The sequence below is a fragment of the Vulpes vulpes genome, unplaced genomic scaffold (genome assembly GCF_048418805.1).
Source record: "Vulpes vulpes isolate BD-2025 unplaced genomic scaffold, VulVul3 Bu000000612, whole genome shotgun sequence".
Taxonomy (NCBI): Eukaryota; Metazoa; Chordata; class Mammalia; order Carnivora; family Canidae; genus Vulpes; species Vulpes vulpes.
In genome coordinates this window covers 48772-75983 of record NW_027325718.1, presented here as the reverse complement: position 1 = coordinate 75983, position 27212 = coordinate 48772, and the positions used below count along the sequence as shown (strand labels likewise).

Sequence of the window (27212 nt, the reverse complement as noted above, 5' to 3'; positions counted from 1 at the left end):
GGGCACTGCAGAGGTCTGCAGCCAGGAGATGCCAACAGGCACAGATAAGAAATAGCCCCAAGGAATAACTCCAGCCAGAAGCCTGAGGCAAGGACACCCAATAGGACAAGAGTGCTTTACTGGCACTCTTTTCTGTTTTGTTCCTGCTGATTGCTTGGCACACCACTTTCTTTCACTTGTGTCTCCAGATTATTCAAACAGACAGGAGAAAAATGATATTTCAGGTGATAACATTCTGTTTTCATTTATGACACAGCACCATCTCTGTAAGTACCAGGTAATGTCCATCCCTCGGTACATATCTGCATTTGCTTTTAGACCATTTCTTTTGTTTAATAATAATAATAATAATAAAGCTAGTTCTATTGAAATGCAAAAAAAAAAAAAAAAAAAAAAAACACCTCTCACCATTCTTGGTGAGAGGAAAAAATCCCAAACTCCTTTCTGACCATAATGAGCACTACCACAGCAGAGTTCACAGAAGAAGCTGTTCCCTTTACAGTTATTAGGAGAGGGACACCTCCTGGAGTCTGGGGGCAGCAGCACACTTCCCCCTCCAGCTAACGTGGAGGGAATGACTGGAGTCTTGCCATCTGGGCAACACACCTGGAGACCGACCAGGAGAGCTCTGCAGGTGCTTAACTGAATGGACATTTGATCCACAGCTCGTGAAAGTGATGTACATTCTGGGCTGATTAACTACCTGCTCAAATGGGGACATAGGCCTCTTTTATAAGAACAGGCTTATAAGCCTGATTTCTCAATACAGCCGAAAATTACTCCTACTGAGAGCCAGGAAAATTTCAGCTTGAAGGGGGAAGACAGACAAGAAGTGAACACTGAGAACAGATTAGAACGATCAGAGAAGGGTTGTCAGATGCTCCAATGAACAGTTATGAACACTTGAAACAAATGGAAGATAGAAAATCTCGAAATAGAAGACCTGCATTTCAGTTGGAGAACTATTGGACTTTCCCAAGTTCTAACTCACTGGCTGGACTCGAATAGAGAGGACAGAAGAGAATTCATGAACTTGAGGTAGAGCAGAAGTAATCTGTTCAGATTGGGTCAATAGAACCAAGTGGTCTGCAGAACCCGGGCTCCCCTTGATATCATTGAGGTACCCCTAACTCTAGCAAAATGCAGGAAATTGGGTCAGCCTTAAACTTCTAGGTCTATTCTCTAGTTCTACAGAGAATTTCATCTCCCAGGAAGATTGTAGAACAGGCAGGTTAAGAAAGTCCCTTCAGGAGAGTTTGTCCTAGGAATACTGTAGTCAGAGCAGGATCATTGGAAAGAACATCTTCCCCAAGCTCCTGGCATCCTGTATCCCAGGATATCTTTGGTTACAGACCCAAAGACAAGCAGATGGACTTAGTACTGTATACCTCCTCTACTCAAGGACAGAACAGTGACAGACAGAAATAGCCACATCCTTAGAGGCCCGGGGTAGGCAGTAGGGAAGGAGTCCCAGAGGCAGCCCTGACCACTAAGCCCAGCTCTAGGCAAGGGCTTTCCCAAGCTGACCTAGTTCATGGAGCTAGCACCTCTGGCTGGTGAGAGGTCAGAGCTCTACTTGGTCCATGTCAAAAAGCCAAGGGACCTCTGCTTTTTGGGATGGGGTGGTGGTGCTAAGAATCTGGCTGTGCTTCAAGCACATGCAAGGAGGATGCTCTAGGGAGAGATGTGCCTCAGGGTCACTACGGTGGTCAGGGATCTGGAACTGGTCAGGAGATACTTTCCAAGAAAGGGCAAGTTGCTGTCTCTGCACTAATGTGAAGAATTGGAAGACCCAGCACATTGGGTCTTGGAGGGCTCAGACCTGTGGAACAGTTCACCCTTACAGCTGCTATTTTGGAGTAGGATGCAGAGCCAAGGCGGCTTGGCTTCATGCAGGCCAGTATAGGGGTGGCCATGCCACGTAGTATACAACTTAACAGATAACATGGAAGGATCTAGGGCAGAGAGAATACAATGTGGAGCTAACAAAAATCCTCAGTTGATTGATCACAGATTCCTAGAGAAGCAGCATGCCTAGTCCTGCTAGTTTGATAGTCAATTCCTCTCCTGCCGGGGTCCTGGGAGTGATACATGCCTAGAGAGGGGTCACTAAATGCCTGCAACTTTCCAGTGACTGAACTATCAAACTGGATGTCCTCTGACACAAGTAATCACAAGCTCATACTGCATAGAAGGTCAGTACAACAAATTTGAGACCAAGCTAACTCCGAGGTCAAAAGACTCCAGTTTCACCAGGTTACCATCTTGAGTCTGAGGGTTATTCCCATTTAATCTCTGGTCCTGGTTTGAACCTTGATCCTAAGGCTCATGCTGACTTGACTTAGTTTGTGCATGAGGGTCAGGCCTGACTTGAAGTCAAGCTCAGCCTGACTTGAAGGCGTTTTAAGAACTTTGGCCAGACTCCATCCTCTGTACATATTGTGCTGAGGTCTCTCACCTGGGGAGACCCATCACTGTCCTTCAAACCTCAGGGAGGTGGGAGTAAAGCGGTATTTGAGAGGATTCGGTCATTTGACCTAGGCCTGATGCATTCTTTAGAAGAACACAAATTTGGCCTTGTGTGGCCCTGGAATCTCCTGTGTTCGATGCCTGTCTAGAGGCCCACGGAGAATCTGGTTTCACTGGACATCAGCAGGGGTACCAGTGTCCTAGAAGTGGAGTCTATCCTGGTGGTAACTCTAGAGGAGGTGGCTGGTTTCGGACTAGAAGCCCCCCCCCCGCCTTTTTTTTTTTTTTTTAAACACCATACTTGGTTTGCAGACATGAACTTCCCAGCTTCTCTGGGCTTCTGGTTAAGATTTTTTTTTAAATGGTATCAGCCAGCTTCCTTTCCTTCACTCCAGGGCTACAGGCTCTCCCTGAACAGAAGACTTCAGGTCACCTTTTTCTATTTCGCATTGGCTCAGCCTTCTTTGACTCTTCTTGCTACGGTCCACTTGTTACCACAGACTGTTCTCTGGTTAACTTTCCCTTGTCTTGGTTCCCTGTAGGAACCTGTCAATGGTTTCTGTGTGTGTGAATTTGTAAGAATATTCTTGTATAAACTACTAGTACCATGATCAAAAGTTTGTGCCCAAACTCAAGGTATAACAAGCATGTGTAGTTTTTACATAAGATACACCTGAGGAAAAAAACCCTCTTTATCCCTGACCCCTAAGACCCAACTATCTTGAATTCCAAGGTACTTTTCACCTTGTTAGCCAGTTAAAGACAGCATAGGGCTTAAGAGGCACACTTCTCCTTGACCTTGCCAAGGAAACCAAGGGTTCTTGCAGAACACAAGACGTTGCTAGGTAGGATGCTCCTACTTCATCTACAGAGGATTCAAGCAGTGTCCTGTCCTAGTGAGCACAGTTATGTATGAAGGTCAAGGCCCACACTGCAGACCCAGAAGGGTGATTGGTCAGGTTCCTGAGTGAAAGCTGGCTCTCCACTCCATCTCCTCGATCTTTGGAGTGCTGTCATATTTGATTGTACCAGGAAACTGGGCATTTGTGGCCAAAGTTCTTGTTCCCTGATGGTACGTTGGGAGGTCCTTTGTTTGGAGTTGTGGTCCATGCTGGTGTTCTAGAACAAGACCACCTAGCAGGAGGCACAAGGAAAGGAGAAGCTCTGAGCAGAATTTAATGAGAATTTAAGCTTCAAGCAGTTCACTGTCAAAGCTATTTGCTCTTATTGGTCAAGCTTGGTTCCTCACTTCACTTTCTTGAACTTTTTTCATACCGGCCTCCCTACCTCGAGTATCCAGCAATTGTTCATCCTTCCTGAAAAAAGGTTTTTTGGGCCCATTCTCACTTCCACTGCCATGTACACCCTGGGCCAAACCACATCTTGATTTCTACATGGTGCTCTTAACTGGTCTCTTCCCTACCACCCGTCTTCTACAACAAGAACTTAAGGCTCTTAATGGCTATTTTTTCCGCATGGAGTGAAATGGGAATCTAGTGGTGAGCTTTAAGTAGAAGACCAAACACAAAGTCCTTGCAAGATCTCTGACCTGAGACTTTCCTATACTCACTTGGCTATATGGTCTACACCACTGACTAGAGAAGGGGCTCCTTGGTGGTGGAGGCACATTTGCTCCCTTAGATTACCACTATACATTATAGGTACTCTATATTTGTTCATTTAAATTCGATTTGTCAACCTACTATAACAACCAGTGCTCATTCTATCAAATACCCTCCTCAGTGTCTGTCACAGCTACCCTATCCCCCCACCCACCCCTCATTCTGCAACCCTTTGTTTCCCAGAGTTAATCTCCCTCTAATTCCAACCCCCCTCAGATCCCCTCCTTTCAATCCCTTTCACTATTTCTTATATTCCACGTATGAGTGAAACCATCGGATTTGTCCTTCTGATGGACTTCACTCAGTATAATACCCTCCAGTTCCACCCCCACTGAAGCAAATGGTGGTTGTCATTTTTAGTGACTGAGTAATATTTCATTGCATATACAGACCACATCTTCATCCTTCACCTGATGAAGGACATGGAGACTCCTTCCATAGTTCGGCTATTGTGGACATTACCGCTATCGTGGTGCAGGTGTCCTAGCATTTCACTACATATCTTTGGGGTAAGTGCTCAGTAGTGCAATTGTCGGGTTTTGGGTATTTGACTTTGAGGAACCTCCAGTTTTCCAGAGTAGCGGTACCAGTTTGCATTGCCACCAACAGTGCAAGAGGGTTCCCCTTTCTCCCACATCCTCTCCAATATTTGTTGTTTCCGGTCTTGTTCATTTTCGCCATTCTCGCTGGTGTCAGGCGGTCTCATTGTGGTTTTTGACTTGTGTTTCCCTGATGGCAAGTGATAGAGCATTTTTTCACATGCCCGTTGGCCATATGTAGGTCTTTGGAGACACTTCAGGTCTTCTGCCCCTTTAGTGACTGGATGGTTTACTTGGGTGTTGAGTTTGATAAGCTCTTTATAGATCTTGGATACTAGCCCTTTATCTGATAGGTCATTTGCAAGTATCTTCCCCCACTCTGTAGGTTGTCTTTTAGTTGGTTTCTTTTGCTGTTCAGAAGCTTTTAATCTTGAAGTTCCAAGTTCATTTTTGCTTTGGTTTCCCTCACCTTTATTAGTTTGGTCTTGCAAGATGCTGTGGACAAATTCAAGGTTTTTGTCCATTCTCTAGGATGTTGTATTCTTGTCTCACATATAGATATTTCAGCCATTTGGAGTTTATCTTTGTGTATGGTGTAAGAATGGTCCAGTTCCATTCTTCTGCATGTGGTGGTCCAATTCTCCCAGCACCATTTTTTTTTTGAAGAGTGTCCTTTTTCCAGGGGATATTCTTTCCTGCTTTATCCAGTATTAGTTGACCAGAGTTTAGGGTCCATTTCTGGGTTCTGTTCCATTGATCTAGTGTCTGTGCCAGTGCTATAATGGTCTTAATGATCAGCTTTGTGATACAGCCTGAAATCAGGCATCATGATTCCCAAGCATTGGTTTTCTTCTAGATTGACTGATTTGTTGGCATATGGTTGCTCATACTTTAAGAGTCTTGTATTTCTTCGGTATTGGTGATCTTTCATTCATGATTAAGTGTTTTTAAATAAGGCCAGACAAGAAAAAGGACCATTAAAGTGAAAATTTTTAAAATAGCAAAAGGGGAAAAGAAAAAAAAAAAGGTGGAGTAGATAATAGAGTCTCCCAAAGGGGACCCTAGAGGGTGATCCTCCTGTTTTAGAATGGATTTCATTCTGTATGTTTGAAGATGCTCAATTCTAAATTTAAGTAAACCAGAAATACTCATCAACTACAAAAATGTAAAGATAGAAGAGGGGGGCAGACTGGGAAGAGACTGTAGTCTCACAGAATGAGCCAACATGGTGTTCCAATTGGTTTTGGGTGTATCTTGATCCAGGCGTTAGAAGGTATTAACTTTTATCATTGGAAAACAAAATGAGACAACCCCCCCCCATATCCCATGGGTCTACCAGAATTAAGCTGACAACATTGAAGGGAATCCAGAAGAGATCTATCTAAAACATGTAATTGTAGCAATATGAAAGTCCAAAAGGAAAAAGCTTAGAAACAAGTTGGTAAAATGTAGCTAAGGTGGGAAGAGAAAAATCTTGGGAATTTTTAACTTTATACAAAAACAAGTTGTGATTAACGAAAGAGGGTGGGTTTTTTGTTCAAAATTTATTCGTGAGAGACACAAAGACACAGGCAGAGGGAGAAGCGGACTCCCTGCAAGGAGCCCAGTGTGGGACTTGATCCCAAATCCTGGGATCATGACCTGAGGTGAAGGCAGATGCTCGACTGCTGAGCCATCCAGGCATCTCCAACCCTCTTCTTTATGCTGTTTTCCCTTTCAGCCCTGGAGCTTTCCAGCGCTGCTTGTCCAGTGAGCTTGCTTTTCCTTTATTCTACTGTAGTTCTGGGGAGGGGCCTGTTGCATGGATTCTCAGGTGTCTGTGCCTGAGAGGAGATGCCCTGCCTCTTGCCAGGTGCAGGACTCAGTATGAGCTGTTTGTCCTGTGAGGCCTTTGTTCCCTAGGTCTTGCCCCTTCCTTATGAAAGTCGAGGAGAAAAAAAAAATGGAGGCCGCCAGATCTCCAGAGCCAAGAGCTCCGTGTGAGTACTGAACCGGGGCCTCCTCGTCCACACTGGTCCAGATGCTCCCGGGGACAGGTGAAGATGCACCAATCTGTACAACTTGCAGGGTGCCCAGTAGCAGGAAAGCTCTTGTTTTCCTGTGCCCTCCGCATTTCCACCAGTCTCCCTGGGGGAACAGGATAGCCAGCTTTGTCCACTTAGGTGTCCTCAGATCCAGGGCCCTGCGCTCCTGGACCTACACTCCCAGGGACCCCGTTCTCCTGAAGGGAATAGAGGACAGCCACCTCCATTGCTGGGCTCTAGGGCAAAGAGCTCTGGAGCAGGCCCATGTAACTGGCAGGCTTCTCCCAAATGTCCAGGAGGGTTGTGGTGCTCTGGCCCTTTACCGAGATCAGGCCACGATTTGCTATGAGCTTTCCTCCGGGTGCTCCTCCACTAGGGTCTTCAGGAATCTTGAAGCTTCACTGCCCCCTCCCTGAGTCTGCTCTACTTCCCTGCTAAGCACTTTTCAGTCAGGGAAAGCTCAGGCATGGATTTTTTTTTTTTTAAGTTCCCACTTGCCGATGGCTGGGTTTTCATGCCTGGAAGCTTGTGGGGGCTTCACTTTCACCTAGACTTGTCATGGTTCCCCCCCTTCCACTACTTGTCAGGAGCAAAAACTGTAGCATTCCAGCTGTTCTCTTTACATCTCAGGTTGTATTCATAGGTGTTCAGGATGTTTTGAAAGTTATTTAGGGAAGTTTGTGGGAGCAGGAGTTGAGGACCCCTACACTTCCCCCATCTTGCCTTGACCACTCTAGGTACTCCATATTTGAATGGACTAGCATCCATTAGTTATAGGCCACATTGTTCGCCCCCCCCCCCCCCCACTAATGTTCTATAGGATACAAATGGGTTTTTCCTTCTACTGAAAATACAAGCAGAAAAGTAGGTCAGTGGGAAACCCTGGTGGCTTTAGCTTTGCTGGTTTAGTGGTTTTCCACTGGTAAATAAGTCTTAAGTTACCTGCCCACACATGGTTAGGGCACCAAGCCGGGTTGAGACTCAAGAACCACATACAGAAACCCACTTGTATAGGTAGGTACAGCCATATTACTAGTTGAACTGGTTGGAAGCCCCACCTGGCCAGGCTTCCTAGAGCTCCAACATCAACCAAATAGGCAAGGACTTGAATGGAGACCTAGGAATTGCTTATTGGGCAATTCTTGAGTAGGTACCAGCCTCCAAGGGATTCTTTGAACCAGTCTAGGCCTAGGAGCCAGAGTCTGGGGAATGAGGTCTAGAGGAAAACAAGCTGAGTGAGTTGTACTGGCTGTGGCTTTCTCTGAACATTTTCAGCCTATTTCCTAGTGTCCTTGGAGGCCCAAGTCCCCTTCAGCTCTATACTTCTAGAGACTTCTATAGAAGTCTAGAGACTTCTATAGTCTCTACCATGGTTGTCTTAAACTACACATAGTTCCGAGGATCCAGAGAGCCACTTGTGTTTTTACTACCCACGATGTGCCACACGGACAAGAGTCCTGCTCAGAAGACAGGAGAAAGCAGGATTCCATTTGCTGTTTCTTCAGCGGTAACAGAAGGTCACATGGCCTACTTTAGGACATCACCAGTGAAGCCTTTTCTTTCAGCCTCTCAACACCCTGGTCTTACCAGGCTGCAGACAAGATGAGAGAACACTTGCCATTATCTTGTTCTAGAGGCAGCAGGCATAGTCATTAAGGAGTGAGGTGGTTAGGATAGTTGCCTTAGGCTCTTTGATCTTCACCTCCATCTTCAGAGGTGGGGACATGTTGAGCTGGAAGGAAAGGTGACCTCGTTTCCCTTGGAGTATCCCAGGAACCCCCCACTCCCACACCTATTTCTTAGCACGAAACACCTCCAATGCGTTTCCATCTTGAAAGATTGTACCAAGTCAACAGCAAGGCAGGTTTATAGATTTTACTAAGCCTCGGCAAATAAATAGGAGTGTTCCAGTTGCTCTGTCAAAGTGAATTACTTTTTGGAAGGCCATTCCGATGTGTTCCCCTCACCACTTCACACTCTGAAGCCAGGCATGAAGCCTAGAACACGGGTTTTACTGCAGAGTGCATAGAGCGCATTTCTGAACACCAGTTGCCATATTCGACATGACAGCTTGGGGACGGTTACAGTTAGTGCAGCCCACTAAATGTATGACACTAGAATGGATAAGCCATAGTAGGTTTATAACGAAATACCATACAGCGGTGGAGAACTGCTACAAATAATATGCAGAAGTTTCAGATAAGGGTGAAGAACTATATAGAAATGGAGTCCTGTGGTATATGAAGTTCAAAACCGTTTGTGTTTTCACTTTTTTTTTTCATTTTAGTTGAGTCTGTATTGTACAGGAGAGCATAACTTAAGCTCCGAATAGAAGTCATAGCATCTTCCAATGAATTCTAGGTAGCAAACGAAAAAACTAATTACAATAGTTTTCCAGTGACTAACTATTCAGGATGCCAAAGTAAAACAGATTCCTATACAAATTTCAAAGAAAGCTAGAAAATACACTAACAAATATTGAATTCAGAATAATTTCTGCTCAGAAATCAACTGAAATGTAAGGTGCACTTTTTTAGATAGAAGATAAATCTCTTTCACTTAAAAATAATTTTTTCGTGCATTCCAATGGTCATATGAAAAAGACATATACTTTATTTTCATTCTAACCCTGAGGAAAGAAAAACAAATGTGGAGTAGCATACTAAGAACTTAAACTCCACACTTTTCACAACTGGAAATAGCAAGTAATGGAAGAAGTCCAGGACTACATTTATTCAGGCTTCCACACACATCAGTTTAAATTCCCCAAAACTAAAATTTGGGCAACTGGTACTAGTGGCATTATACTTTTAGTCCCTACACTGGTTTAAACAAAACAAAATTTGTATTTACCACGTAGGAACTTTCAGCTCAGCAATATATAGGGACATTATAGTTTCATTGCTTAAGAAGCTCTATTCAGAAGAAAAATATGAATAAGGTCTATGCACACATCTCTTTCACTACAAAGAGGTCAGCTGTTACAGGGGAGTTAATGAGAGGAAAAATGTGGAATTTCATCACAATGGAATATGGGAAGCGCTGGTATTTCCTCTTTGCCATTACAATTATTCTTCTTAGGATGAAACTTGGAATTGCAAATTTAGCTGACTTTGCCACAGTTTTCAACCTTTGTAAAGGAAAAAATAAGTTCACTCCATGGGCCAGAAACCCCAAGCAGCAGTTGGGAGTAAGAGGGCAATAACAATGCAGTGAACCTGTTTTCTTCAGTCGTTATCAAGAATGGGTTTCCCCACTATGTACTTCACCTCATTCCCTGGGCTGTTGACCACCATGCCTGTGCTTTCGTCTAAACCAGTAAGTTGCATTGTAGCTCCTAAATATGAGTCCACAACTGATCCTAGTAATCCAGCCAGACCCCCAAATGCAATAATTGGCCACTGGGGAGCAGAAATGCCTAAATCATTAATGAAGACCAACTGTGTGAGGAAGTAGGTGATGCCCACAAAGGTACCGCCAAGTAGACTGGAGACAAGGCCAACCACCGTGACCCCTCCATTGGTCCCAACTGGAACTTTTTCCCAGTTGTTATTAGCCTCGGCGGGCTTTTACTCAGAACCGGGCCCACTTCTGAAGCCCAGGTGTCTCCAGCAGAGCAGGCCAGTGCAGCCAAGAGAGACAGACACATCCAGGAAGCGGTGTACTGCTTGGAAAAATCTATCGGGATCTCCCCGGGACCATTTTCTATCATGTACAGCAGGGCCAGCTCTCTGGGCACAGCCCCATTGCAGAACACCTGAACCCAATTCCTCTGCCCACCTTCTTTGTATTCTGAATCTAGACGCTTCTTTATTTCTCCCTTCCATTTAGTGAGTTTTGAAGAAGAAAGGAAAAACATCAGCAAAGAGGTAAAAGAGCTGAAATTTGCAATGGTTAGGATAAATCCAACCACAAGCCCTCCCAAGGCCCCACTGTGGTCTAGACTTTTCTTTTTAAAGCCATTGGAGACGATCAAATCAGGAACGACGACAGAGAACAGCCAACGCCAAGGAGAAATAGGGTGTAAGTTGCCGTAGTAGGTGCTGGCGGTCAGAGACACCACCCAGAAGGCCAGGGAGATGCAGAGCGCGAGGCTCAGCAGCACGCCGTGGGCATCATCCTCAGGCACCGCGTGCGCGCGCGGCCGGCGGCCTCCAACGTGGGCTTGGGCCCCGGGCCCACTCACAGGGCGGGGTCGCCGGCCCGGGGCTCTCGGGGGCGCCAAGGCCAGGCCCGCATCACCCGCGCCGCTCCCCTCCCTGTGTTTTCACTTCTATCACTTGATAAATCTTGCCTTTGATAAGGATCAGGGGCAGCACAAGGAAAGTGTCTGGGCTTGTCAGTAATGACTTCATCTTCCTGGATCAGTTTCATGCAGGGGATTCACTTTAACACTTCACCAACGCAGTAGAGTAAGGTTAGAGGAACACCACTGGAAAGCACATAGGAGTTCAGGCTCAGTCCAAGCTTTGCAAATTTGCCTCTCAAGGTTTTTGCCCAGTTCCCGGTAATTGGGTCTTTGCAATGGGGCCCTGGAGATCCGGACTTCCCCCAGGAACCTGCTGGTTACAACGGAAAACACCCTTGGCTGGGCTGACCTCAGGGAAGTGGGGTGGAATTCCTAAGGCTGCCAGAACCATTTTGCGGTTGACTCCTTAGCACTACAGGTTTCAACAACTTGAAGGAAGATTTGGCCTGTCTTCTGGGAAGAGAGGTCTTGTCTACTACTTTGCTGAAATCTAGTATTTTTCATCAGTATTAGGAGCTTGAAAAATTGCTACTAGTTGAAAGGACAGACATCCTTTGTGACCACACAGCCAGTCATTGACGTGGTGGGACTTTCCTGGACTCTTGTCTGCTTTGGACACTGGTGATGCACCAAGGAGCAACAGTGAGGACTTGTGTTATACCCACCTCCTCAGGCCTTGTGAGCCTGCTTTCTATGGTCCAGAAGGCCCTGCAGGAGGGGACTCCAATTTGTTGGAACTCCAAGTCTATTGGAGCTTGGAGTATAGAGAATGCTACCTCCATGGCCCCCATCTCGGTATAGTCAGCAAGTTGCACTCCCCTCTGCTCCTAGTCTGTGCAAGACCAGCTCCTATCCACCATGCTCTTCAATTCTGCTACCTTCACCTCCATCCTCTAGCGCAGATTCAAAGATCAGTTTTATGTCTGGAACACCCTTCCTTACCTCCTCAGCCCCTTGTTTTGTGTGCTTTTAGGTCTTTGAGCTTCTGCTCCTTGCATGGATCACGGTAACTGTGTGAAGGCAGGTCTGTGTGGACCAAAGCCTGGTCACATACAAAGGAGCTCAAGAGGTTCTCCAACCAAGGCCCCCCTCAACATATTAGGTTTGAATTTGAAAAAACTACTCCATATTCTTAGGGCAGAATATTCAGGGAGATACCATAATAGTGGTTAGGTCATTTGTCTAAGCTCATTAACCATGTACAAGAAGAATTAACCCCAATATTAGCTATGGGCTTTGTGGGAGATATTTGGTCCATGTAGGTCCATTGATGGACAGATGTACCACCTGGTGGTATATATTCACAGCAAGGGAGGGACACTGCATGTGAGGAAGGCAGAGGGCATGTATGGAATTCTATAGTTCTGCTCAAGTCTTGTGAACTAAAACTGCTTAAGGTTTAAAAAAAAAAGAAAAAGAAAAAAGCAATGCCTAAGCTACATTCACAGAATCAGGTATCTAGAAGACTGATCAAACTTTGACAGGCCTCACAGCATTTTCTAGGTTAGTCACATTCAACCATCATTGGTCATTTCAGTAGAGGGTTCTCCGGAGACCATGTTGGAGAAGTGTCTTGAGCCAGGATTGCCTTGAAGTCTAGTAATAAAGATCGTCAACATCTCCAGTTTTGATCAAGGGTAGTGCCTATCCTCTCCACTATCCAGTCATTCAACCAGGTGAAGTCCAGAACTGAAGGCTCCTGCCCTATGTGCTGGGACAACTTCCTCCTCGATTAGACCCCAGTCCTGTGGCAGGTAGCCACCAAGCCATCCCCTAGTCTGGCCTATGTACTGGGTACATGGGTATGAGACTCTAAGGCCTCCAGATATCTAAGGTGGGAGCCCTTTTGCTGACAAGAGTTGGCTCTTTCTAAAGCCACGTGGCAATACTTCTACAGAGACTTTTACCAAGACAGCATTAAGTTTGGTTATCTGATAGTCCCTTGCTAAAGTTAAAAACATGGAGAACGTTTTGTAGGGAGGATGACTGGAAATGTTAAGTTTCAGTAGCAAAGTTGGTACTCAGGAAAGCCCCCTGGGGAACATCTAGGTACCACTGAATGGCTGCTGGCAGTGCCCTTTGACATGTGGATCTTCAGTCAGGATGCCAAGGTAATTCTTTCCTAGCACCAAAAAACCCTGGTTTCTACTCCAATCTTGGGTTTCACATTTTAAGTGCTTTGGGGCATCCAGATTTTAAGTAAAATGTAATAGCCAAGAAGCTAGCATATCTCAAAGATGGTCCTCCTTACAGGTATCAGGAGTACCATTTGCCAGGCTTGTTCATCTGATACAAGTCACCATGGGCTTAAGTTCACACATGGGCCTAGCTTTCAACCCCCTAAGCTCCTTCCCAGGATTCCCCATCAGACATGGATTTTGGAGGATTTGTGGAAGGGGTGGGGGGCCTGCTAGGAGATGCCACTGTATTTAGAAACCATGGTGGCAGCACCATTGCCCAATTTATAACCCAACACGAAGGGGACACCAGCTCTCCTCAGCCCCTTCTAAACTTCCGAATAGCTCCTAAACACCAAGATACCAAGAAAACCATCAGTGCAAGGATAGCAGGAACCTGAAGCAGCATCAGTTTTAGGCTTTCTAAAAATAAGTGTGGGATGGGGAATTGTGGAGATCTAGCTGGTTTAAGGAAGATGGTGAATCACAGAATCCTCCGTGTTTGGAGCACCTAGGAAATTCTAGTAGGGACCAGTAGTAGGCATTACAACACACTGAATGGCAGCTCAGAAGAGTGCTACTGGAGGAGAGCGGGGGCGGAGGGCAGGGAGAGCAAGCACCTACTGCTAGTTGAAGCTATGAAGTCCTGAGACCAAACCTAGAGCAGGAGTGATAGGGACCAGCTGAAGAACAGCTTGCAAAGGAGACCTGAACAAAATAGCTGGAGACTTGTCAATCCCTGGGCCAGGTGTCAGCTGGGCCAGAAGCCCTTTAGACCTAGATCTGCCAGGGAGATTTGAAGAGGTTGAAGTCTGTTTGGGAACATTCAGACCCCAGACCTTTAGGAAGGTCTTGCAAACGTGGTAAGGCACTAGTGTTAGTGGGGAAATGGTTTTCAGGATAGAGATCCTGGTTTTGTGATAAACTCAAGGTCTAGAAGGAGTTGAAATCCCTCCAGAAGATGGTGGGGGTGAGGGGTTAGAGAGAATCCTAGAAAATAGATACATTTTTCCAGGGCAAATAACCCCCAGGGAGTGACAGATCCCTTACAGGCTTTCTACAACCGAGAAGCCCCCCTTGAGGGACCAGGAGGACCACCAAGGTATTGGCAGAACAGATATGGCATCCTGGCAGGACTCCCTGAACTCCCAGGTAGGCAACCAAGGATAGTTATTCATCCAACCCAGAAAACTACCGTTTGGAGCACCAGGCACAAGATGGTTTCCAGGTTCACCATGACCTGTACAATCAGAAGCCCTGTCAGCAACATTGGACACGTTTCTTGAGGCACACTAGTATGTGAAGTCCCCAGCGAGCCGCTGGTTTCCTGACCTAGTTCTCTGGAGGCAGAGAAGAGAGAACCCAAGAAGATACTAATAAGGAAAGAAGATCCAAGATTTGTCTGGGTCCCTAATGTAGAAACTATGGCTCCCCCAGAGCCCTGAAGACCTCAGCCTTGATAGAGACTATAGCACAGATTCACCTAGATTTCACCTCTGGAGAACAGGGAGGTCCCGGCATAGAGTGGTGTCCGGTCCTCCATTCACAGGAAACGGCACAGAATTTAGGGTAGGAGGCAGCCAGCTCTGTTCTTCGGCAGTTGTGCTCCAAACCCTTACACTTCGGGCAGGTTGTCTAGGAGGATAATCCCTCCATGCTTTTGATCCCCTGAAAGGGATTGCAAATAGGATCTGCTTCTTGATCCTGGAAGAGGGAAAGATACAAATGGTATGTATTAGGAAGACGAGGGCTTGACCTTTGCAGACTGATCTACAAGGTTAAGGCAATAAGTTTAGACTTTTTGCTTCTCACCACCAGGATTTTTTTTTTTTTTGAGCTCGAGTGACTGATGGAGATACTGCTTTTGACTCATTCAGGTTGAGCAATTCCCCTAATACTTTTCATCCCTTCATTCCTTAAGACCTTAAAGCCACCTGTGGCTCTTAAAAGCCAAGAAGGCTACTTCACCAGCTGTGCTAAGAATGGAGGAATCTGTTAGAATAGGGAGTCGGCTTTGTAGGTTTTTCCTGTTCCTCCCCCCCCCCCATTTGGAGCTTTAATACAGTCCATGCTGCACAACTTCGGCGGCAGTACTTCCAGCCCATGTTAGTGGGACCACCTCCCCTCGGAAGTCCCTAGTGTTGGGGTCTACTCTTGGACTCCATTCTAAGTACAAGCAGATCTTGTGAAGCCATTTATTCCCCCTGACTGCTTGGCCATAGGCAGTTTGGGTTTTGTAGTTTTAAGAAGCAGGTACTTAAAACCCATCCCAAGAATGGAACAGCAGTCCATCTGTACGTTCCTGATCAGCACTTGTGAGGTAACCTGGTTGATGAAAACCTTGCTGCTCACTCCCTCACCCCCTCACCCCCTAGAAGAGCTCCTGGCCTAAAATCTTTTATTCTGATTTCTTCGCCCCACCTTCCTGCCTAGAAGACCATCCCAATTTTGTACAGATCCTTGGAGCAGCTCTCTACTTGTGTGGAATAGCTGCCTATTCATGAATAGCTGCCTATTCATGAATGGCTTAGTAAAGCCAGTTAGAGCAAACAAAAAGTGTGGTCTGTGTATACCGCAGAATATTTCTCAGTCACTAGAGACGACAAATACCCACCATTTGCTTCGATGTGGTTGGAACTGGAGGGTATTATGCCGAGTGAAATAAGTCAATCGGAGAAGGACAGACATTACATGGTATCATTCATTTGGGGGAATAGTGAAAGGGAATAAAGGGGAAAGGAGGGGGGAAAAAAAGGAAATATCAGAAAGGGAGACAACATGAGACTCCTAAATCTGGGAAACAAACTAGGGGTGGTAGAAAGGGAGGTGGGCAGGGAGTGGGGTGACTGGGTGATGGGCACTGAGGGGGCAACTTGATGGGATGAGCACTGGGTGTTATGCTAGATGTTGGCAAGTTGAACTCCAATAGAAGACAAACAAAAACAAAAACCCACCAGAAGCTGGGTGAGTCACTCTCAACTAAAGCCCTCATTTGAGGAAGAGCCACAGCTGGGCTCCGGAAGTTAGCTATCAGGATAGAAGGTTTAACAAGATCCCTTCATTTTAAAGCCTGGTCCTGATAACCCTCCATCACAAAAGGTACGCTCCTAGTACTATACAGGAGGATACTATGCTCACAAAGAGCCTCATTTTCAGAGCTGTCCTGGGATGGCACTGGAGATCTCTTGGGCTCAAGTTCTTGAAAGGAACTTGCTGCCTTGAAAGGAAGCTTCAAGGGAAGGTATAGTCACCTCCAAAATCCAGCCACAGGGCTAGGCTTTGATGGATGCCAGGTCATCTGGGACCCAAGCTAAATGCCTGTAGGGATCTTCTATCCATTTAAGTAGATCTTGATTCAAAAGTATCCTCCAAAGCACAGCTGGTACTTATATGGCCACATGCAGTATTTGTCAGACTGTCCCCTAATTGACATTAGGCCTTAGGGCTATAGAAGAAAGGCCAGCTAGATGTCAGCGCTCTGGACCCTGATATTAGGGAAAATGATCTGAATGTGGTTACTCCGTGAAAGCACCCAGGATTCAGAGCTGTTATCTTTAAGCAGGCAGTTGCCTACTGGGCACACACGCTGGTCACATTTAACTCCATGTTCAATTTAGTCAACACCTAGAGCTTCAGACCAGTGTCCTGTCCTGTTGTGCATGTTATGGGAATACTAAATTTTCAGGTCAGGAATCTGGGAGAGCTCCCCAACCGCTCCTCTTCACAAGTAGCAGAGGTAGGGGGCGAGTGTGGTGTCTTGATATAGACGACAGAACCTGGTTCCTTAGCTCGGGTCTTTAAGTCTGGTCAAGTTCATTAGGCATGGACCAAGACCGACTGCAGGACTTGGTAGTGTACAGCTGATAGGCACCCCAACTTCCACAGCTCACCAGGGGACTTTAGGATTGGTCTTACTTCCGTAACACCTGGAAGTTCAGTGGTCCTTACTTGGCTTTAAACTTCATTGCCAATCTCCAACCACACCTGTCAGGAAGAACAGGGATGCTCTTATCTGGAGGCTTTTCAATAGTCCCTTGCTTTCTTAGGAAGGCTTAAATAGGTTTACTCAGGAGAAAGAGGCAGAGACAAGCAGAGGGAGAAGCAGGCTCCTTGCAAGGAGCCTGATGCAGGGCTCAATCCCTGATCTGGGACACAGAATCACACCCAGAGCTGAAGGCAGATGCCCAACTACTGAGCCACCCAGTCACCCCCTAACGGAGCCTCTGTCTCGCAGAAAGTAGACTGGGAGTTGCTAACCTTTTCTGCAACCAGCTGTTCATTTTATTGCTGCAGTATAGTCCGAGCCCAGGGTCCAACACTGGGTATTTGGGCCAACCTTTGCTAGTTTTTACCACTTGAATTCAGTAAAGACTTTCCCTTTACAAAGCGAATTCTTATTAGATACTAGGCTACACTCAAGCCCAGAACTGTAGAGCCAGAGGAACAGTTCTTGGGAGTCCCTGAAGGTCTTCAAACAGCAGTTAAAGAAAACTCAAGACCAGACAAACCACAGGTAAGGAAAGCAGAAACAAGGGAGCCTGAAACTTCAGGCAAACCCAATCCGTGGAGATCTGAGCACATCTAAGGGGCCACCCTGAGTGCAAACTTGCGTGCAAACTTGCTCAGTCCAGTATTCTGCTCCTGTTTGGAGGCCTTCTAAACTTTGCCAGGAGTATAGTCTAGCTGTGATTCATTCATCTGGAGCCCGACCAGATGGATTCATCTTAGAAGCAACCACTATTCTGAAACTGAACATAGTTCAGGGCAGATCCCCATGTCAGAGGCCCTCAACAAAACCCTGTGCTTAGGAGATCTGGTTTTGTACTCCAGGATCTGGAAAAGCACTCAGTTGGGATTTTCAGAGTATTCTTATGGACCTAATACTCAAGTATTTTGAGAAGCTCCCCACACCCCTGCTTGGGAGGAGACGGCACAAGCTGCTCTACATCTGAGCCTGTACAAGCGTACCTTGGGTCCTTACACTCTTAAGAAAAAGTGGCAACCCTGCACGGAGTAAGTCTATCTGTGCCATTTCCACTCCCTCCTATACCATTTGTCTCTGCAGCACATTTTGATAGTTCATGAGATTTCATAATTATGATCTGTGATCAGTGACCTTTGAGGTTATAATTCTGGTTTCAGGTCACCATGAACCACAACCATAGGATCGGAAACGGACAGGAGTGTTCTGACTGGTCCACACACCTGGTACTCTCGTCTCGTCTGTTCAAGCTTCCCTGAGACAAGAGTAAGCCAGTTAATATACAGTGATCTCCGTGTAAGAGATGGAACTCTTCCTTCCACTTGAACGCTTCAATTCAAAAAACAAGCTTAGCGGAGAAGGTACACTGAATGCTGATAGGCCCAAATCTGGGCCTTGTGATAGTTATACAAGTTGTGAATGCAAAGGAAAAGTTCTTGAAGTTGGTACTTCACCAGGGACCACAGGAAGGATAAAACCAGCAGCCTTAATGCAGACATGGATATAAAGTTCGAGTGATGGAGCTAGAGGGTCAAGTCTGGCTCAAATTCCCTCAAACTAAAGCTTAATCCAGAGCAAGGCCAACTCTCCAATTTTGTGTGAGTGGAGGGACCCGGGGATGCTCAAGTTTGAGGCCGGCAGAGGTCCGTTCTTGAGGTTCACGAAGTGGTCTCCATAATAGAAGCACAAGCCGATACAGCAAGTTCTCTAGAAGATCTAGCTAAGATAGTGAAGATTTCCACTATAGCGTGAACAGCCTTGTATCTTAGGACGCCATCTAGGGACTTCTAGTAGATTGGGGCCAGGAGTTCTGAGAAACAAGCTGCCACTCTTGTCAGGGGCAAATGCAGCTGGTGACTAGATTGAAGCCTGTGTTCCTTGGCCATTCCAAAAATCCTAGGGCCCTTAGGAATTACGCTAAATCGACCCTGCCTGTGCTCCAACAATGGAGCAACAAAGCCTGGATAGCTGTTAACATGGCTTAGAGTATTTCAAGCTTACTGCTGAGACCTGCTACTCAAAAGATCCTTTTCTAGTTAACTGCTCATTGACAATGCATCTGGTCACCCAAGAGCTGAGGGGGGCCTACAGAGTGATTGAGGTGTTCACGCTAACCACCTCTATTCTGCAGCCCACAGTTGGAGTATTTCTGACTTAAGTCCTCTTAGGAGACAGTTTGTAAGGATATAGCTTCTGTAGACAGGGAGCCTGCAGGTGGATCTGGGCAGAGGAAGTTCAAAACCTGGGAAAGGATTCACTGTTCCAGAGGCCATTAACATTCATGATTCCTGGAAAGAGGTCAAAATGTCAACAGGAACAAGAGTTCAGAAGTGGATCCAACCCCCATGGATGATTGAGGGGCTCAGGACATCTGTGGAGGAAGCCCCCTCGGATGTGGTAGAGACAGAATTAGAAGTGGAGCCTGAACGTGGGACCACACGGCCATGATCTCATGCTAGAGCTAGTGGGAGAATAGATGCTGCTCGGGGAGGAGTGAAGAACATGGTTTTTGAGATGGAATCTACTCCTGGTGAGGATGCTGTGAAGACTGTTGAAATGGCAGTTTGAACTCTTCCATAAGCCTACTTGATAAGGTAATAGCAGGGTTCAAGAGGACCGACTCCAGTTTTGGAAGTTCCGTGGGTAAAATGCTGTGGAACAGCAGCGCATAGCCACAGAGCAATCGTGTGGGAGGAGAGTCCGTTCATGCGGCTAAGTTCATTGTCGTCCCAAGAACTTGCCACGGCCCCCTTCGCCCCAGCAGCCGCCACTCAATCAGTCGGCAGCTGTCAGCACTGGGGCAGACACTGCACCAGCAGAAAGACCAGCTGAAGGTTCAGGGGACAGCATTTTGGGGAGATTTAGTTCAGGCATTTTAGGACTATTGTACACTTAGTAGGCTATGGTGTAGTATAAACGTAGCTCTTACGTGCTCTAGGCAACCAAGAAGTTCATTTAGCCGCTTGATTCTGGTGTGCAAGAAACCGTGGTATCTGAGGCATGCCTGTCCGAACAGACTTTTCATCGAGGATTACAAGTCGTACCTCACTGGAGACTAAGGGGGCTGTACGGCAGGCACCTAGAGCCTCTCAAGGCCCACCAGAGGCCACCTGCCCTTTATAGGGTGGCATCTAGAGCCCCAGCACAGATCTCAGGGGACAGCGTGCAAGTTGCCAGAGAAGCTCACCTCCCAGCTGCACATGACTTCAGAGAGCAGCCTCAACACCTATACTTTACATGCACTTAATTGTTGCATGAGTGGAGGGTGTAGTATGGCTGAGAAGATCCTTAGGATTGGATCTTAAGGATCCATCTAAGATGGATATATAGAGAATAGAACCAAGCACCTTCTACTCCACATTTCCGAAGGCAAGGTTAAGGCCAAACCACAAAGGCACTTAGGGGCTTAGCTTTGTAGTAGTCTTCATGGTGTTCCTCTAGGGAGGATCCTAAGTGGTCACCCACCCACCCACCTCCTACTGTTTGGGAAGGATTACTTCAGCATGAAGCTAAGGACCACTTTTCTGCACAATGATGGATGGGGGAAATGGCAGCTTGGACACACTATAGGAGGACACCGGGCTGGGAGCAAGGCAAGAGAATCCATAGTGGCTTCCTCTAAGCTCATGAGCAGGACTGCGGCGTTCTCTGCACCATAAGGGGGACCTAAAGATCCCTTATGGTAGGACGGCTAAACTAGACCATGCTCCATGCAATTTCACTCCCTGAGCTGCAGGCTTACAAAGGCTTCCGCATCCTCTGCATTTCCGCGTTTCCCACAAGGAACGCCAACATCACCTGCATTTAGAATGAGCCTCATCTGCTGGCCGCTTGTGGCAGTGTTGGGGGCTGCCTCACACAATCCAGCTAGCACGCCACTTCCAGCCGGAGGCCCACGCCAGTACCCACAGAAGTGTTGCAGCTAGCGCCCGGACACTTTGGGCACACTCCATGTTGAAGTGGGGTCTGTGAAGACCTCAAGAGCTAGCTAGTCCCTAACTCCTTGTTTTACAGGGGAGGGCAGCAGCACCAAAGCAGACAAGAAAGCTCAGCTTCACAGGCATAGGAAGGAGTCAGGCTACAACTAGACTCAGGTGGTTCCCAGCATCATGAAGCAAGATCTAATGAGTTGATTAGAACCGGGCCCAAATGCCTTTTCAAACAGGGACTTGTGCTTTGAGAAAGCCCCAGCTGATAAGACTTTCCCTCCCTCCCGAGGTGAGGATTAGGGGTTCTGTAGGAGAGAGTAAGTGTACAAACAGATCCTAGTTCCTGTCTTTTCTAGTGATCAGGTCACTTCATCCTTGGGGAATAAAACCTGACTAGAGAAGCAGAACTAGCAAGGAATGTTGAACCCTTGCCAGGTTAGAGGGGGGGAGAGCTTTGGTTTATTTAGGGAAGTTTGTGGGAGCAGGAGTTGAGGACCCCTACACTTCCCCCATCTTGCCTTGACCACTCTAGGTACTCCATATTTGAATAGACTAGCATCCATTAGTTATAGGCCACATTGTTCCCCCCCCCCCGACTAATGTTCTATAGGATACGAATGGGTTTTTCCTTCTACTGAAAATACAAGCAGAAAAGTAGGTCAGTGGGAAACCCTGGTGGCTTTAGCTTTGCTAGTTTAGTGGTTTTCCACTGGTAAATAAGTCTTAAGTTACCTGCCCACACATGGTTAGGGCACCAAGCTGGGTTGAGACTCAAGAACCACATACAGAAACCCACTTGTATAGGTAGGTACAGCCATATTACTAGTTGAACTGGTTGGAAGCCCCACCTGGCCAGGCTTCCTAGAGCTCCAACATCAACCAAATAGGCAAGGACTTGAATGGAGACCTAGGAATTGCTTATTGGGCAATTCTTGAGTAGGTACCAGCCTCCAAGGGATTCTTTGAACCAGTCTAGGCCTAGGAGCCAGAGTCTGGGGAATGAGGTCTAGAGGAAAACAAGCTGAGTGAGTTGTACTGGCTGTGGCTTTCTCTGAACATTTTCAGCCTATTTCCTAGTGTCCTTGGAGGCCCAAGTCCCCTTCAGCTCTATACTTCTATAGACTTCTATAGTCTCTACCATGGTTGTCTTAAACTACACATAGTTCCGAGGATCCAGAGAGCCACTTGTGTTTTTACTACCCACGATGTGCCACACGGACAAGAGTCCTGCTCAGAAGACAGGAGAAAGCAGGATTCCATTTGCTGTTTCTGCAGCTCTAACAGAAGGTCACACGGCCTACTTTAGGACATCACCAGTGAAGCCTTTTCTTTCAGCCTCTCAACACCCTGGTCTTATCAGGCTGCAGACAAGATGAGAGAACACTTGCTATTATCTTGTTCTAGAGGCAGCAGGCATAGTCATTAAGGAGTGAGGTGGTTAGGACAGTTGCCTTAGGCTCTTTGATCTTCACCTCCATCTTCAGAGGTGGGGACATGTTGAGCTGGAAGGAAAGATGACCTCGTTTCCCTTGGAGTATCCCAGGAACCCCCCACTCCCACACCTATTTCTTAGCACGAAACACCTCCAATGCGTTTCCATCTTGAAAGATTATTCCAAGTCAACAGCAAGGCAGGGTTATAGATCTTACTAAGCCTCGGCAAATACATAGTTGACAGAGAAACTGGAACACTCCTATCAAGTGAATTACTTTTTGGAAGGCCATTCCGATGTATTCCCCTCACCACTTCGCACTCGTATTCTTTTATTCTTAAAATCAGTATCTTTTTACAGTATTCTTTCTACGTGATCTTTTTTGTACATTTAAGGATATTTTGATTACATTAAATAAGAGTGCTGATTTTGCTACTTTTTTTAAGGGGTCTTCAAGTACGTAAAAACCATACATTATAGGTAGAGGAAAAGTGTTCCTTGATTTTGCATCTGCCCTCTCACACCCAAGCTGTAAACAGTTGACATATTTGGTCTTAAAAGACTTGGTTCAATATATGCTTATTGGTTTTAAAACCTGTATCATCAAACTCTCTCTTTAGATTGAAAATGCTGTTGAATATGACACTTTTGATGAGAGAGGGTGCTCAGAACGTGGACAGGATACATAGGCCAAGCATGCTAAGCATACCATAATTTTTCTAATTTTACACCTAAAACAAGGAGATGAGGTCATTAAAAAATAAAAATACATATGTAAAACTTAATGTACTCTTGCTTTGTCAAGCTGTTTGCTGTACTTTCTGAGATCATAATGTTACGCTAACTCTGAAAAGTGATGTAATCTGGTAGCAATGAATTAGTTCAAATAAAGGCGTTTACATAATCAAAAAAAAAGGCAGGAAGGCACCAGGCATGAAGCCTAGAACACGGGTTTTACTGCAGAGTGCATAGAGCGCATTTCTGTACACCAGTTGCCATATTCGACATGACAGCTTGGGGACGGTTACAGGTAGTGCAGCCAACTGAGTGTATGACACTAGAATGGATAAGCCATAGTAGGTTTATAAGTTTTTTTTAAATTTTATTTATTTATGATAGGCACACAGTGAGAGAGAGAGAAGCAGAGACACAGGCAGAGGGAGAAGCAGGCTCCATGCACCGGGAGCCCGACGTGGGATTCGATCCCGGGTCTCCAGGATCGCGCCCCGGGCCAAAGGCAGGCGCCAAACCGCTGCGCCACCCAGGGATCCCCCATAGTAGGTTTATAATGAAATACCATACAGCGGTGGAGAACTGCTACAAATAATATGCAGAAGTTTCAGATAAGGGTGAAGAACTATATAGAAATGGAGTCCTGTGGTATATGAAGTTCAAAACCGTTTGTGTTTTCACTTTTTTTTTATTTTAGTTGAGTCTGTATTGTACAGGAGAGCATAACTTAAGCTCAGAATAGAAGTCATAGCATCTTCCAATGAATTCTAGGTAGCAAACGAAAAAACTAATTGCAATAGTTTTCCAGTGACTATTCAGGATGCCAAAGTAAAACAGATTCCTATACAAATTTCAAAGAAAGCTAGAAAATACATTAACAAATATTGAATTCAGAATAATTTCTGCTCAGAAATCAACTGAAATGTAAGGTGCACTTTTTTAGATAGAAGATAAATCTCTTTCACTTAAAAATAATTTTTTCGTGCATTCCAATGGTCATATGAAAAAGACATATACTTTATTTTCATTCTAACCCTGAGGAAGGAAAAACAAATGTGGAGTAGCATACTAAGAACTTAAACTCCACACTTTTCACAACTGGAAATAGCAAGTAATGGAAGAAGTCTAGGACTACATTTATTCAGGCTTCCACACACATCAGTTTAAATTCCCCAAAACTAAAATTTGGGAAACTGGTACTAGTGGCATTATACTTTTAGTCCCTAGACTGGTTTAAACAAAACAAAATTTGTATTTACCACGTAGGAACTTTCAGCTCAGCAATATATAGGGACATTATAGTTTCATTGCTTAAGAAGCTCTATTCAGAAGAAAAATATGAATAAGGTCTATGCACACATCTCTTTCACTACAAAGAGGCCAGCTGTTACAGGGGAGTTAATGAGAGGAAAAATGTGGAATTTCATCACAATGGAATATGGGAAGCGCTGGTATTTTCCTCTTTGCCATTACAATTATTCTTCTTAGGATGAAACTTGGAATTGCAAATTTAGCTGACTTTGCCAGTTTTCAACCTTTGTAAAGGAAAAAAAAAGTTCACTCCATGGGCCAGAAACCCCAAGCAGCAGTTGGGAGTAAGAGGGCAATAACAATGCAGTGAACCTGTTTTCTTCAGTCGTTATCAAGAAAACAGGTTCACTGCATTGTTATCAAGAATGGGTTTCCCCGCTATGTACTTCACCTCATTCGCTGGGCTGTTGACCACCATGCCTGTGCTTTCGTCTAAACCAGTAAATTGCATTGTAGCTCCTAAATATGAGTCCACAACTGATCCTAGTAATCCAGCCAGACCCCCAAATGCAATAATTGGCCACTGGGGAGCAGAAATGTCTAAATCATTAACGAAGACCAACTGTGTGAGGAAGTAGGTGATGCCCACAAAGGTACCGCCAAGTAGACTGGAGACAAGGCCCACCACTGTGACCCCTCCATTGGTCCCAACTGGAACTTTTTCCCAGGTTGTTATTAGCCTCGGCGGGCTTTTACTCAGAACCGGGCCCACTTCTGAAGCCCAGGTGTCTCCAGCAGAGCAGGCCAGTGCAGCCAAGAGAGACAGACACATCCAGGAAGCAGTGTACTGCTTGGAAAAATCTATTGGGATCTCCCCGGGGCCATTTTCTATCATGTACAGCAGGGCCAGCTCTCTGGGCACAGCCCCATTGCAGAACACCTGAACCCAATTCCTCTGCCCACCTTCTTTGTATTCTGAATCTAGACGCTTCTTTATTTCTCCCTTCCATTTAGTGAGTTTTGAAGAAGAAAGGAAAAACATCAGCAAAGAGGTAAAAGAGCTGAAATTTGCAATGGTTAGGATAAATCCAACCACAAGCCCTCCCAAGGCCCCACTGTGGTCTAGACTTTTCTTTTTAAAGCCATTGGAGACGATCAAATCAGGAACGACGACAGAGAACAGCCAACGCCAAGGAGAAATAGGGTGTAAGTTGCCGTAGTAGGTGCTGGCGGTCAGAGACACCACCCAGAAGGCCAGGGAGATGCAGAGCGCGAGGCTCAGCAGCTCAGCAGCGCGACGTGGGCATCATCCTTAGGCACCGCGTGCTCGCGTGGCCGGGGGCATCCGACATGGGCTCGGGCCCCGGGGCCCACTCACCGGGCGGGGTCGCCGGCCCGGGGCTCTCGGGGGCGCCAAGGCCAGGCCCGCATCACCCGCGCCGCTCCCCTCCCTGTGTTTTCACTTCTATCACTTGATAAATCTTGCCTTTGATAAGGATCAGGGGCAGCACAAGGAAAGTGTCTGGGCTTGTCAGTAATGACTTCATCTTCCTGGATCAGTTTCATGCAGGGGATTCACTTTAACACTTCACCAACGCAGTAGAGTAAGGTTAGAGGAACACCACTGGAAAGCACATAGGAGTTCAGGCTCAGTCCAAGCTTTGCAAATTTGCCTCTCAAGGTTTTTGCCCAGTTCCCGGTAATTGGGTCTTTGCAATGGGGCCCTGGAGATCCGGACTTCCCCCAGGAACCTGCTGGTTACAACGGAAAACACCCTTGGCTGGGCTGACCTCAGGGAAGTGGGGTGGAATTCCTAAGGCTGCCAGAACCATTTTGCGGTTGACTCCTTAGCACTACAGGTTTCAACAACTTGAAGGAAGATTTGGCCTGTCTTCTGGGAAGAGAGGTCTTGTCTACTACTTTGCTGAAATCTAGTATTTTTCATCAGTATTAGGAGCTTGAAAAATTGCTACTAGTTGAAAGGACAGACATCCTTTGTGACCACACAGCCAGTCATTGACGTGGTGGGACTTTCCTGGACTCTTGTCTGCTTTGGACACTGGTGATGCACCAAGGAGCAACAGTGAGGACTTGTGTTATACCCACCTCCTCAGGCCTTGTGAGCCTGCTTTCTATGGTCCAGAAGGCCCTGCAGGAGGGGACTCCAATTTGTTGGAACTCCAAGTCTATTGGAGCTTGGAGTATAGAGAATGCTACCTCCATGGCCCCCATCTCGGTATAGTCAGCAAGTTGCACTCCCCTCTGCTCCTAGTCTGTGCAAGACCAGCTCCTATCCACCATGCTCTTCAATTCTGCTACCTTCACCTCCATCCTCTAGCGCAGATTCAAAGATCAGTTTTATGTCTGGAACACCCTTCCTTACCTCCTCAGCCCCTTGTTTTGTGTGCTTTTAGGTCTTTGAGCTTCTGCTCCTTGCATGGATCACGGTAACTGTGTGAAGGCAGGTCTGTGTGGACCAAAGCCTGGTCACATACAAAGGAGCTCAAGAGGTTCTCCAACCAAGGCCCCCCTCAACATATTAGGTTTGAATTTGAAAAAACTACTCCATATTCTTAGGGCAGAATATTCAGGGAGATACCATAATAGTGGTTAGGTCATTTGTCTAAGCTCATTAGCCATGTACACGAAGAATTAACCCCAATATTAGCTATGGGCTTTGTGGGAGAGGTTTGGTCCATGTAGGTCCATTGATGGACAGATGTACCATCTGGTGGTATATATTCACAGCAAGGGAGGGACACTGCATGTGAGGGAGGCAGAGGGTTGTATGGAAGTCTATAGTTCT

At 46.2% G+C, this 27212-nt stretch overlaps 2 pseudogenes; both read right to left on the bottom strand.

Moving 5' to 3' along the window:
* Nucleotides 1–9244: 9244 nt before the first annotated feature.
* LOC140596710 (transmembrane protein 19 pseudogene) lies at nucleotides 9245–11294 on the bottom strand (annotated as a pseudogene).
* Nucleotides 11295–24685: 13391 nt separating this feature from the next.
* Nucleotides 24686–26638, bottom strand: LOC140596709 (transmembrane protein 19 pseudogene; annotated as a pseudogene).
* Nucleotides 26639–27212: the final 574 nt, after the last annotated feature.